The 14,783-nt window shown below is 44.3% G+C and overlaps 1 non-coding gene across 1 annotated transcript; it reads left to right on the forward strand.

Annotated features, from left to right (window-relative positions):
- Positions 1-13,533: 13,533 nt before the first annotated feature.
- Positions 13,534-13,608, forward strand: Trnah-gug. The gene has a single exon. It is a non-coding gene; the product is annotated as a tRNA-His (tRNA).
- The last annotated feature ends 1,175 nt before the right edge of the window (positions 13,609-14,783 follow it).

Consider the following 14,783-nt stretch of genomic DNA (forward strand, 5'->3'; position numbering starts at 1 on the left):
AGTGCACCGGGTCTCCCAGTACGTGGAAGACATACTCTTAGTATGCTTAGTGTTTCGTTTAGAATTTTTCTCTACACAGGGTGAGTCATTAACTACTACCACCAAGAATAACTCCGAAAATACACTACTGGCCATTAAAATTGCTACACCAAGAAGAAATGCAGATGATAAACGGGTATTCATTGAACAAAATATTATATTAGAACTGACATGTGATTACATTTTCACGCAATTTCGGTGCATAGATCCTGAGAAATCAGTACCCAAAACAACCACCTCTGGCCGTAATAACGGGGGACTTATGACCTAAGATGTTGAGTCCCATAGTGCTCAGAGCCATTTGAACCATTTTGCAGGCGCTCCTGCCTATGATGCAGCGTCAAGGGTAACAGCAGCCATGATCTCCGAGCTGATAGTCCATGCTGCTGCAAACGTCGTCCAACTGTTCGTGCAGATGGTTGTTGTCTTGCAAACGTCCCCATCTGTTGACTCAGGAATCGAGACGTGGCTGCACGATCCGTTACAGCCGTGCGGGTAAGATGCCTATCATCTCGACTGCTAGTGATACGAGGCCGTTGGAATCCAGCACGGCGTTCCGTATTACCCTCCTGAACCCACCGATTCCATATTCTGCTAACAGTCATTGGATCTAGACCAACGCGAGCAGTTATGTCTCGATACGATAAACCGCAATCTCGATAGGCTACAATCCGACCTTTGTCAAAGTCGGAAACGTGATAGTACGCATTTCTCCTCCTTACACGAGGCATCACAACAACGTTTCACCGGGCAACGCCGGTCAACTGCTGTTTTTGCATGTGCGGTTGGAAACTTCCCTCATGTCAGCATGTTGTAGGTGTCGCCACCGGTGCCAACCTTGTTTGAATGCTCTGAAAATGTAATCATTTGCATATCACAGCATCTTCTTCCTATCGGTTAAATTTGGCGTCTGTAGCACGTCATCTTCATGTTGTAGCAATTTTAATGACCAGTAGTGTAATTTGTATGATAGGAGCTACACCTGGATATACGGGAGAGAGAATTTTCAGAGCATTTGCTTCGATAAGTGCCGAAGTGATAGGGAATACCACTCAATCTGTGATGAGAAGATTGCAGCACTGCACTAATTCCAATGGTCATTACTTCGAACGCCTTCTGTAAATGGACGTTCATGCCACCTCTTCGACCTTCGTTGACCTTCAAAGATCTTTTTGTTACACGTCATTGGATTCGTCCCGATAACCGCTGTCAGAAAATGAGTACCAAACAATAGCATGCTATTTAAAAAAAACGAAGTTGGCCTTCATATCTCTGACACTACCCCATGTAGCAACAAAAAACCGACGTCATATTATGGGTCCCGTTGTCCCATGCAACATTTGTCCCACAAACTTTTCAGCTACTATCACACTTTCAGAGTTATTCCAGGTGGCAATAGTTATTGACTCATCCTGTATATACGTGAACTGCGCTCGAGAACTGGGTTAGAACAAGCCACTCAGTAAGCAAAGAACTGCAAGAAAGTGCCTGTAGTTGTGAATAACAGGTAACTAAAATAATTTCTGAGGACGTCCGGCGAGAAAAATTCAGTGATCGTGACTGCATTCTTCACCCGTTTTAGCTACTTTCTCAATACTGCGCGTTATTTTAAATGTTTCATGTATGTGAACTTCGTCTTGTTCTACAGCACAGATGGAAGCCGTGAAACAACAAGACAGACGGAGGGCCCATTATAACCGTATCTCCATCGAAAGATATTGATTCGGATGAGCGCACTTCGTACACATACAAACACGACTCACGGCCCGCCTTCACAGCGTCGCTAACGCAGTAGCTTTCCTCTCAAAAATATGGTTCAAATGGCTCTGAGCACTATGGGACTTAACATCTGTGGTCATCAGTCCCCTAGAACTTAGAACTACTTAAACCTAACGAACCTAAGGACATCACACTCATCCATGCCCGAGGCAGGATTCGAATTTGCGACCGTAGCGGTCACGCGGATCCAGACTGAAGTGCCTAGCACCGCACGGCCACACCGGCCGGCAGCTTTCCTGTTACCAAACTGCTGTGTTCCCCCACGTTCCTTGTGGGCGAGCGTTATCCTGTTTGAAAACACCCACTAGAATGCTATTCGTGAATGGCAACGCGACAGATCGAATCACCAAATTGGCGTACAAATTTGCACTCAGGTTGGGCGGTGTAGCCGCGAGACTGTTCATGTTATCATAAAAAATCACACCGGAGACCATAAATCCACGTGTAGGTCCAGTGTGCCTATCACACACAGAGGTTGGCTGCAAGACCTCTACTGGCCTCCTGCTGACCACAGGCACTGATGCAGAACAAACTTTCGTCAGAAAACACAAGAGTCCTCCATCCTGCCCTTCAGCGAGCTTTCGCTTGACAACAGTGCAGTCGCGATGGTTTGGGGTCAGTGAATACATGTTACAGGTATTTTACTATAAAAATACAGCGACCAGCCACTTTTTTTAATGCGTTTTATTTATGCCAATATGCATTTCGGGTTTGCACCCATCTTCAGTTGGCAAATTACATGTATCTTCAGTTTCTACAGTGGTAAAATATCGGCAGCAGTTTGGATGCTGCAGCTGGCCTGTGCAAAAGCGATTCCAATCATTTACTTCAATTTCGTGAGTTTAGAGTTACGCACTATCAGTTGTTCATTTTACTTACATTCTCCTCTCCTTGCTTTTTCTTGGCCTTTCGTCTGTTTGGTAACAGCACAAACACTTTTGGTCACGTATTTTACACAGGCGCACTGCGTTATCCGCCATGATGTCGACTGACAGTTTTGTTTACATACAAGCAGTTTTTCTATTGACAGAGTTATATTTTACGAAAGTTTTGAGGTTCCAGCTAAGCTATTGTTTACTAAACGTTAACTTGGGTGATGGAAGTATTCTAAGTACGATGTATACAATTTTTTTTTTTTTTTAGCTACTTGGGCAGTATTGAAGATAATAAACTAACGTAACACATTTATACAAAGCAGTAATTCATACATTTACATTCTATCTTTGTTATTTGTAGATGTATGAATTACTGCTTTGTATAAATGTGTTATGTTAGTTTATTGTCTTCAATACTGCCCAAGTAACCAAAAAAAAAAAAATAGTATACATCGTACTTAGAATACTTCTATCACCGAAGTTAATGTTTAGTAAACAATAGCTTAGCTGGAACCACAAAGCTTTCGTAAAATATAACTCTGTCAATAGAAAAACTGCTTGTATGTAAACAAAACTGTCAGTCGACATCATGGCGGATAACGCAGTGCGCCTGTGTAAAATACGTGACCAAAAGTGTTTGTGCTGTTACCAAACAGACGAAAGGCCAAGAAAAAGCAAGGAGAGGAGAATGTAAGTAAAATGAACAACTGATAGTGCGTAACTCTAAACTCACGAAATTGAAGTAAATGATTGGAATCGCTTTTGCACAGGCCAGCTGCAGCATCCAAACTGCTGCCGATATTTTACCACTGTAGAAACTGAAAATACATGTAATTTGCCAGCTGAAGATGGGTGCAAACCCGAAATGCATATTGGCATAAATGAAACGCATTAAAAAAAAAAAAGTGGCTGGTCGCTGTATTTTTATAGTAAAATATCATTATCCACTGCCACGGAGCTCAAGAGTCCAAATAAAATGGACAAATTGTTATTGACATGTTACAGGTGTCTGGCTCGGAGCTGTTCCCAAAGTAACCGTTTTGTAACAGTTCGGGCGGATGCTGCTGACGCTGTGCGATGCGCCACAGCCACACGCCGAACACAATGGTCTTCCCTCTCGGAAGTGCCACGTGACCGTCCAGAGTCTGGTCTTCTTGCGACCAAAAATTCTCGTGACACAGCTGCCAGCAGTCATGTACAGTTACTACATTCCTGCCAAGATTTTCTACAGTATTGCAGCTGTAACATCCAGCTGCACGTAGCCTTGTTACACAACCTCGTTCAAACTCAGTGAGGTGTTGATAAGGGCGTCTTTGTCACTTTAAAGGAATTTTTAATTGACATCAGCTTCTCACTTCCAATCTCAAACGTAATTAACGCTCACAACCGTTACATTGTGTATTTAAAGCAGAGCTGATTAGATTCCTCAAAGCGATGCCACTAGCGCCACTCTTATGCGAATCCCGCGAAATTTGAACAGACGTCACCTTTCAGACGTAGAACCTTTAGTTTGCGTCGCACAACATCTTCTTGCTGCTGTAGCTTTTTTTCGGTCAGTCTGTTTTGAAATTAGGGGATGAGGTACCGTCGGAATTGACACCGTGATTGCTCAGTCGGTGGAACATTTACCTGCGAAAGGCAAAGGTCCTAATTTCGAGTCCTGATCTGGCACACCGTTTTAGTCAAACAGGAAGTTTGAAGTCAGGGACACGTTGCTACGGAATGAAATTTAGTTCGAAAAAGAAAAGTTGATAATCCAATTAATACATTCCTAACAGACCTACTAACGTATTCTTCCCGAAATCAGAGTGCGGAAAGTACTAACTACACTACTGGCCATTAAAATTGCTACGCCACGAAGATGACGAGCTAAAGATGAGCAATTTAACCGACCGGAAGAAGATGGTGTGATATGCAAATGACTACATTTTCAGAGCATTCACACAAGGTTGGTGCCGTTGGCGACACCTACAACGTGCTGACATGAGGAAAGTTTCCAACCGATTTCTCATGCACAAACAGCAGTTGACCGGCATTGCCTGGTGAAACGTTTTTGTGATGCCTCGTGTACGAAGGAGAAATACGTACCATCACGTTTCCGACTTTGATAAAGGTCGGATTGTAGCCTATCGCGATTGTGGTTTATCGTATCATGACATTGCTGCTCGCGTTGGTCGAGATCCAATGACTGTTAGCAGAACATGGAATCGGTGGGTTCAGGAGGGTAATACGGAACGCCGTGCTGGATCCCAACGGCCTCGTATTCTCTAACAGTCGAGATGACAGGCATCTTATCCGCACGTCTGTATCGAATCGTTCAGCCACGTCTCGATCCCTGAGTCAACAGATGGGGACATTTGCAAGACAACAACCATCTCCACGAACAGTTGGATGACGTTAGTGGCAGCATGGACTATCCGCTCGGTGACCATGGCTGCGGTTACCCTTAACGCTGCATCACAGACAGGAGCGCCTGCGATGGTGTACTCAACGAGGAACCTGGGTGCACGAATGGCAAAACGTCGTTTTTGCGGATGGATCCAGGTTCTGTTTACAGCATCATGATGGTCGCATCCGTGTTTGGCGACATCGCGGTGAACGCACATTGGAAGCGTGTATTCGTCATCGCCATACTGGCGTATCACCCGGCGTGATGATATGGGGTGCCATTGGTCACGTTACATTTCAGATGTGTTACGACCCGTGGCTCTACCCTCCATTCGATCCCTGCGAAACCCTACATTTCAGCAGGATAATGCACGAACGCATGTTGCAGGTCCTGTACGGTCCTTTCTGGATACAGAAAATGTTCGACTGCTGTCCTGGCCAGCACATTCTCCAGAACTCTCACCAATTGAAAACGTCTGGTCAATGGTGGCCAAGAAACTGGCTCGGCACAATACGCCAGGCACCACTATTGATGAATTGTGGTATCGTGTTGAAGCTGCATGGGCACCTGTACCTGTACACGCCATCCATGCTCTGTTTGACTCAATGCCCAGGCGTATCAAGGCCGTTATTACGGCCAGAGGTGGTTGTTTTGGGTACTGATTTCTCAGGATCTATGCACCCGAATCGCGTGAAAATGTAATCACACGTCAGTTCTAGTATAATATATTTGTTCAATGAATACCCGTTTATCATTTGCATTTCTTCTTGGTGTAGCAATTTTAATGGCCAGTAGTGTATTTTAGAGGATCCCTCATTTACTCATTTGTTGCCTATGGAATACTTTTCAGATAAGTCGGTCTCTGGAAGGCTTTGAGATGCGCGCCGCTTCGATACGTTTGCACGGCAGGACCAAGCTCCTGTCGATAGCGGGCAAACGTGCAACGCTTCTGGTCGCTGAGAAGGTTCAGGGACTGGTGGTGTCAGCCGACGGTGCTGTGGTCGCGTCGCTAGAGTCTCTCCAGGTACGGCGGAGTACACTCACCCATTAGTTAATCATCATAAATCTTCAGACCATGGTCGTTTCGTCAGGTCACTCCTACGATGCACATTCTAAGTCTCATCAGAACTTCACTATTATTTTGTTTCATTCCCACACACAAAGCTGGAAAAAAACGTAATCTCAACTGGTTCTTATAAAATAAGTAAAATAAATAAAAAAAATGTTATTTTAAATGTGTTAATTATTCTATCTGTATGATGGTGATTGTGATTGCAATTGTATTTGCTTATCTGGAACGTGGACGTTTAATTATTCGGTATCAGACGCTTGACAACGGCTTTTTCGTAAAGGCAATGTTACTCGTAGTTGACCGTGAAATAAAACTGAATAATCGGACTTCGTAATTAAATCGTTTCCAAAGACTGCTGCGGTAGGTGCGGACTCATAATCTAAATCTCAATATTACAATAATTTGCCAGCCATGCCAATACGTCGTACAGAGGTGATTGTCTACTAAACATAAAAAAGTTACACAGTTAGTTAAATCAGATATATTCAATGAATAAGCCTACAGTTCATAATCCTACTTACTTTTATAAATATAAATTCTTTACAGAATCGAGTGCCTAGTGTGGTTGCAACTCGCAGTATTCTTCTATAACATGAAATATGGCGGTGTGCCAGACAATAAAATAAAAATACGTGCTTCTCGCACCACTTCAACCAGAGCTCTCTTTTCTTAATCAAACATAAGAGTAACGTAATTGTGCTTTTGTTTTATCAGCGACACAGCGCTGCAGTTGTGTGCCATAGGCTTTATTTATTTGTCACTGATTATTTATTTAATTAATATTTCGCGTTTCCGAGGAAACTCACGCTCGGCACGCAAATGTGCCTTTATATTCTGTTGTATTGATACCCACAAATCGCAGAAACTGCCGTCTGCTTCACGTCTGCTGTGCAGCGAGCTACCTTAATTTAAGTATTAACTGTATTTTTCTTACTTGTCACTTCTTCTTCCATGTGTTTTTGCTTTTAGGAAGCTTTAATTGTCGAGTGCTATTAATAGTGTTCCATAGATTTCGTGTTTGTTTTGAATACAGTCAGAGAGAGTCCCTTTAGTCAACCATAGTGCCATTAGCGCTAGTGTTTGTTTTCAATACAGTCCAGAGACAGGTAGTGCTATTTCGATTGTTTTCTACAAGAAGTGGCTAGCAACCACAGTTTAGTCAATAAACAGCCGCCTTTAGTGAATTAGCAGTCCAGTTAAAAGTTGATTAACTCTCTTCAGTAAATTGATTCCTTAGGATGGATAGGATGTGTGACTGCTGTGTACGGACGCAGGAGGAACTGGCCACTGTTCGCGAACAGCTGAGCGTGTTGATGGCCGCGGTCAGCCGTCTTGAACAGCTGAGCGTGTTGATGGCCGCGGTCGGCCGTCTTCAGGCTGCTGCCTCGGAGTGTAGCGGCAGTGGGGAGTCTGGTGCGTCGCAAGGTACACCCCAGGTGTTACATGCCTCACCCACTGTCCCTGCTGTCGAGACATCTTCGCGGGTACCGGGCGCGGTTGGGCCACCCTCTCCCCAAGGGGAGTGGCGGGTTCAGCGGCGTTGGCGGCGCCCGAGGCGGAGGGTAAATGTGGAGGCTGGCCGTGTGGCATCGCCCGCTCTTCCTGTGAGTGGACGTGTGGCTGCTCCTTCAGCAAGGTCCGAGCAAGCACACGGGGGGAGGAGTTTATTAGTTATTGGGAGCTCCAACGTTAGGCGGGTGATGGAGCCCCTTAGGGAAATAGCGGAAAGGTCGGGGAAGAAGGCCAGTGTTCACTCTGTCTGCTTGCCGGGGGGTCTCATCCGAGATGTGGAGGAGGCCCTACCGGCGGCGATAGAGGGCACTGGGTGCACCCGACTGCAAATTGTTGCTCATCTTGGCACCAATGACTCCTGCCGTCTGGGTTCAGAGGTCATCCTCAGTTCGTACAGGCGGTTGGCGGAATTGGTGAAGGCGGAAAGCCTCGCTCGCGGGGTGGAATCAGAGCTAACTATTTGTAGTATCGTTCCCAGAACCGATAGCGGCCCTCTGGTTTGGAGCCGAGTGGAAGGCTTAAACCAGAGGCTCAGACGATTCTGCGGAGATCTGGGGTGCAAATTTCTCGACCTCCGCTATCGGGTGGAGAAATGTAGGGTCCCCCTGAATAGGTCAGGCGTGCACTACACGCCGAAAGCGGCTACAAGGGTAGCGGAGTACGTGTGGAGTGCACATGGGGGTTTTTTAGGTTAGAGAATTCCCTCCCTAGGCCCGACAAGACGCCTCCTGAGACGCGGCAAGGTAGTAGTAGCAAAATGCAACAGAGAATAACAATATTAATGTGCTAATAGCAAACTGCAGGAGCGTCTATAGAAAGGTCCCAGAACTGCTCTCATTAATAAACGGTCACAACGCCCATATAGCACTAGGGACAGAAAGTTGGCTGAAACCAGACGTAAACAGTAATGAAATCCTAAACTCAGATTGGAATGTATACCGCAGAGACAGGCTGGACAGTGAAGGGGGAGGCGTGTTTATAGCGATAAGAAGTGCAATAGTATCGAAGGAAATTGACGGAGATCCGAAATGTGAAACGATTTCGGTGAAGGTCACGGTTAAAGCAGGCTCAGACATGGTAACTGGATGTCTCTATAGGCCCCCTGGACCAGCAGTTGTTGTGGCTGAGCACCTGAAGGATAATTTGGAAAATATATCGAGTAGATTTCCCCACCATGTTATAGTTCTGGGTGGAGATTTTAATTTGCCGGATATAGACTGGGAGACTGAAACGTTCATAACGGATGGCAGGGACAAAGAATCCAGTGAAATTTTTTTTAGTGCTTTATCTGAAAACTACCTTGAGCAGTTAAACAGAGAACCGACTCGTGGCGATAACATATTAGACCTTCTAGTGACAAACAGACCCGAACTATTTGAAACAGTTAACGCAGAACAGGGAATCAGCGATCATAAAGCGGTTACGGCATCGATGTTTTCAGCTGTAAATAGAAATATTAAAAAGGGTAGGAAGATTTTTCTGTTTAGCAAAAGTGACAAAAAGCAGATTTCAGAGTACCTGACGGCTCAACACAAAAGTTTTGTCTCAAGTACAGATAGTGTTGAGGATCAGTGGACAAAGTTCAAAACCATCGTACAATATGCGTTAGATGAGTATGTGCCAAGCAAGATCGTAAGAGATGGAAAAGAGCCACCGTGCTACAACAACCGAGTTAGAAAACTGCTACGGAAGCAAAGGGAACTTCACAGCAAACACAAACATAGCCAAAGCCTTGCAGACAAACAAAAATTACGCGAAGTGAAATGTAGTGTGAGGAGGGCTATGCGAGAGGCGTTCAATGAATTCGAAAGTAAAGTTCTATGTACTGACTTGGCAGAAAATCCTAAGAAATTTTGGTCTTATGTCAAAGCGGTAGGTGGATCAAAACAAAATGTCCAGACACTCTGTGACCAAAATCGTACTGAAACAGAGGATGACAGACTAAAAGCCGAAATACTAAATGTCTTTTTCCAAAGTTGTTTCACAGAGGAAGACTGCACTGTAGTTCCTTCTCTAGATTGTCGCACAGATGACAAAATGGTAGATATCGAAATAGACGACAGAGGGATAGAGAAACAATTAAAATCGCTCAAAAGAGGAAAGGTCGCTGGACCTGATGGGACACCAGTTCGATTTTACACAGAGTACGCGAAGGAACTTGCCCCCCTTCTTGCAGTGGTGTACCGTAGGTCTCTAGAAGAGCGTAGAGTTCCAACGGATTGGAAAAGGGCACAGGTCATCCCCGTTTTCAAGAAGGGACTATAGACCTCTATCTCTAACGTCGATCAGTTGTAGAATTTTGGAACACGTATTATGTTCGAGTATAATGACTTTTCTGGAGACTAGAAATCTACTCTGTAAGAATCAGCATGGGTTTCGAAAAAGACGGTCATGTGAAACCCAGCTCGCGCTATTCGTCCACGAGACTCAGAGGGCCATAGACACGGGTTCACAGGTAGATGCCGTGTTTCTTGACTTCCGCAAGGCGTTCGATACAGTTCCCCACAGTCGTTTAATGAACAAAGTAAGAGCATATGGACTATCAGACCAATTGTGTGATTGGATTGAGGAGTTCCTAGATAACAGAACACAGCATGTCATTCTCAATGGAGAGAAGTCTTCCGAAGTAAGAGTGATTTCAGGTGTGCCGCAGGGGAGTATGGTTCAAATGGCTCTGAGCACTATGGGACTTAACATCTATGGTCATCAGTCCCCTGGAACTACTTAAACCTAACTAACCTAAGGACATCACACAACACCCAGCCATCACGAGGCAGAGAAAATCCCTGACCCCGCCGGGAATCGAACCCGGGAACCCTGGCGTGGGAAGCGAGAACGCTACCGCACGACCATGAGATGCGGGCAGGGGAGTATCATAGGACCGTTGCTATTCACAATATACATAAATGACCTGGTGGATGATATCGGAAGTTCACTGAGGCTTTTTGCAGATAATGCTGTGGTGTATCGCGAGGTTGTAAGAATGGAAAATTGTACTGAAATGCAGGAAGATCTGCAGCGAATTGACGCATGGTGCAGGGAATGGCAATTGAATCTCAATGTAGACAAATGTAATGTGCTGCGAATACAAAGAAAGATAGATCCCTTATCATTTAGCTACAAAATAGCAGGTCAGCAACTGGAAGCAGTTAATTCCATAAATTATCTGGGAGTACGCGTTAGGAGTGACTTAAAATGGAATGATCATATAAAATTGATCGTCGGTAAAGCAGATGCCAGACTGAGATTCATTGGAAGAACCCTAAGGAAATGCAATCCGAAAACAAAGGAAGTAGGTTACAGTACGCTTGTTCGCCCACTGCTTGAATACTGCTCAGCAGTGTGGGATCCGTACCAGATAGAGTTGATAGAAGAGATAGAGAAGATCCAACGGAGAGCAGCGCGCTTCGTTACAGGATCATTTAGTAATCGCGAAAGCGTTACGGAGATGATAGATAAACTCCAGTGGAAGACTCTGCAGGAGAGACGCTCAGTAGCTCTGTACGGGCTTTTGTTAAAGTTTCGAGAACATACCTTCACCGAAGAGTCAAGCAGTATATTGCTCCCTCCTACGTATATCTCGCGAAGAGACCATGAGGATAAAATCAGAGAGATTAGAGCCCACACAGAGGCATACCGAAAATCCTTCTTTCCACGAACAATACGAGACTGGAATAGAAGGGAGAACCGATAGAGGTACTCAAGGTACCCTCCGCCACACACCGTCAGGTGGCTTGCGGAGTATGAATGTAGATGTAGATGTAGAAATAATTCTCTGGTCGTTTAAGGTACGAGGAGTGACTGCTCATGCCACCAGCCTACAATCGCGACTGGGACGTTAGTGCTTTCCTACTAATCACCTTCTTGTTTCTGTATGGGAAATGTTGCGATGTACAATCGACACTTCTGAGAGCGACCAGTCAGGCGTGGCAACATCCTTTTACCTGGGTATCGACCGAAACGTAGAAAAAGCAGACAGAGCCATACAACAGTACACGTGTCTCTCGTTTGATAGAGAACTAAAATCATCGCAAATATTTCCACACAAAAACCAAAAAACCACTACAGGACGAAACAACGACATCTGCCATTGGCAGAGAGAAGTTTAATCCCACTGAGAGCTCTAAAACTGATATTACATTACCTGTGGGGTGCGCCAAGATGAGTGACTGATTATCACTGCCCTACACTGTAAACGTTTCGGTTTCAAAAATAGCTTAATCTCCCATATTCCCACCCGCTGAACTCAAAAATGTCCGTAGAAATGACGGAATGTCTCTTGCTTTGGAGATATAATGACAGGCAGTTTTTGCCGATACACACTTTTAGTTTAAGTTAATTATTCTTTAGGTGTTGTCATACCTATCAAAAGACAAAACGCACCCTTCTGCAGTTGTTTGTAGGTTATAAAAATTATTTCTGTTGATGTGACTGTCAGTTTCATATTGTCTCTGTTGTAATTAGTGCAGTATTTCTGGTTTTAGAGTGCTTTTGAAGTGTAAAATTTGTTGTGACACAAAAGAATTACAGGCACTGACTACAAGCGGGCACTGATTTAAATCGATGGGAAAGTTGAAAACTTTTGCCGAACCGCGATTCGAACCCGGGTTTCCTGCTTACCAGCCGTGACTGCTACGCAGGCTTCTCACCAGACCTAAATTCTCACTGTAGTGCGCCTTACCCATTATCCTCATTGTAACTCCTTTGGGTCTTAATTCCTAATGGCTGCTGGATCAAAATTGGTGTTTTTTCTTTCGGACATGTCCGAAAGAACACCCACCACATATACATAAAATTTGTTGAACGAAAACGCCTTGAGATTCCGTAAATTCAGCGAAAAGTTTTGCACTGTTTGTAGTGAAATAAGATTCTTATCACGCCACTTGTGAAAACTTCCATTTAGCATTAGTTTGGTGTGAGGGCAGGCGATCTAAGTGCTGCGCATGTGCGTTGCAACTGTTGTTAAGTTCGACCACGAGAAGGGCTGACCAAGACGGATCTATGGGTTTCGCTGTACCTATTAATTGGATTGATTGGCGGGAGCTTACGAATCGTACAGATAGCTGCTATTTCTGTTTGACTCCACATTTTATACAGGCAGGTTGTCAATGAAGACGAGAGCAAAAGTTCAATACCTTAATCTTCCACCTGCTATTGGACCTATTCCACTTTCGACCTATTCCAACTCCGCCTGAAAATCATGAGCTTCAAGAAAAAGATGAAGGCAGTGTGGAAGCAGAGGATTCCGAAAAGCCTCCCATGTGCCCTCAGTCTGATATTGAAGAAAATGATAACGAACCTCGCAGACTAAGTCAAGCAAAATTGAGTGATCTCATTCGAAACCTCGATTTGTCAAAAGAGAAGGCAGAGTTTCTAGGCTCAAAATGATAGAAATGGAATCTTCTCCTACGTGATAACAGCGACACAATTTTGTTGTTGAAACTTCCTGGCAGATTAAAACTGTGTGCCGGAGCGAGACTCGAACTCGGGACCTTTGCCTTTGGCGGGCAAGTGCTCTACCAGCTGAGCTACTCAAGCACGACTGTGAGGACGGGGCGTGAGTCGTACTTGGATACCTCAGTTGGTAGAGCACTTGCCCGCGAAAGGCAAAGGTCCCGAGTTTGAGTCTCGGTCCGGCACACAGTTTTAATCTGCCAGGAAGTTTCATATCAGCGTACACTCCGCTGCAGAGTGAAAATCTCATTCTGGAAACATCCACTAGGCTGTGGCTAAGCCATGTCTCTGCAGTATCCTTTCTTCAAGGAGTGCTAGTTCTGCAAGGTTCGCAGGAGAGCTTCTGTTAATTTTGGAAGGTAGGAGACGAGTTACTGGCAGAAGTAAAGCTGTGAGGACGAGGCGTGAGTCGTGCCTGGGTAGCTCAGTTGGTAGAGCACTTGCCCGTGAAAAGCAAAGGTCCCGAGTTCGAGTCTCGGTCCGGCACACAGTTTTAATCTGACAGGAGGTTTCATATCAGCGTACACTCCGTAGCAGAGTGAAAATCTTATTCTGGAATCTTGTTGTTTCTTGCGAAGTTAATGGCTTAATGAAATATTTGAATTTGAATCATGATCCATTTATGGAAGGCTACTCATAGACTTCTACGAGCTTATTCTGAAAGCAGTGTTATTTCACAGTGGCTTTCCAGTATGTAGTGATGCTCCGGACTTCACTACAAGCGGGTAGCGACAAGATAACGATCTCACAAAGCCACAACATAATTATCTTCTGACACAACCAAATGCCAGCTACTTTTCCGTCAATACACAGTCCGTAGAATGTAAGTGCTAAGTGTTATTAAATAATGTGAAATGGACTTTCGTTGTTGTTGGCGTATTCATTTGAAATGTATCGCTTTGTCTAAAAAAATAAAAAAATAAGAAAAGTCAGTTACAATTCTTCCAGCTATTGCGTAGGATAGAATGAGAACAAATAACATTTTTTTCTTTCTTACAATCGTTTTTCTCAACACGTAATTAGTGAAATTTGATTCATGAAACGAAGGAAACATTTTAAAAAATTTTTCGTGGAGCAATGATTATTCGAGCTATTGTACCTATTCTGTATGTTGCTATTTTTCTCCACTGCACTGCATTACAGTAATTCACCAGTCTGTGTAATTCCAACATTGTGTTAGTATAAACGACCAACAGTGCAATTTATTCATTATGTATTTAGTTTTTTGACACAGTTGCATACAATAATTTGTAGTCACTGGTTTCGAACGATTTCGTTCATTTTCAAACAATTACTTGCGTCTCCAATGTCTGACTGTAAAGTAACTCCAATGGAACAAAAAAAAAGAAATGGCTCTGAGCACCATGGGACTTAACTTCCGAGGTCATCAGTCCCCTAGAACTTAGAACTACTTAAACCTTTATAACCTAAGGACATCACACACATCCATGCCCGAGGCAGGATTCGAACCTGCGACCGTAGCGGTCCGCGGTTCCAGACTGTCGAGCCTAGAACAGCTCGGCCAAACCGGCCGGCTCCAATGGAACATTCTGAATACTTGTTCGCACACTAGTTAACAATACAAATGTTAATGTTGATTACATAACCTGATGCATGACGAAGTCTTTTGAATTTTAACATTGGTTACGTTGACCTGGTGTAT

This window comes from Schistocerca piceifrons, chromosome 2 (genome assembly GCF_021461385.2).
Source record: "Schistocerca piceifrons isolate TAMUIC-IGC-003096 chromosome 2, iqSchPice1.1, whole genome shotgun sequence".
Taxonomy (NCBI): domain Eukaryota; kingdom Metazoa; phylum Arthropoda; class Insecta; order Orthoptera; family Acrididae; genus Schistocerca; species Schistocerca piceifrons.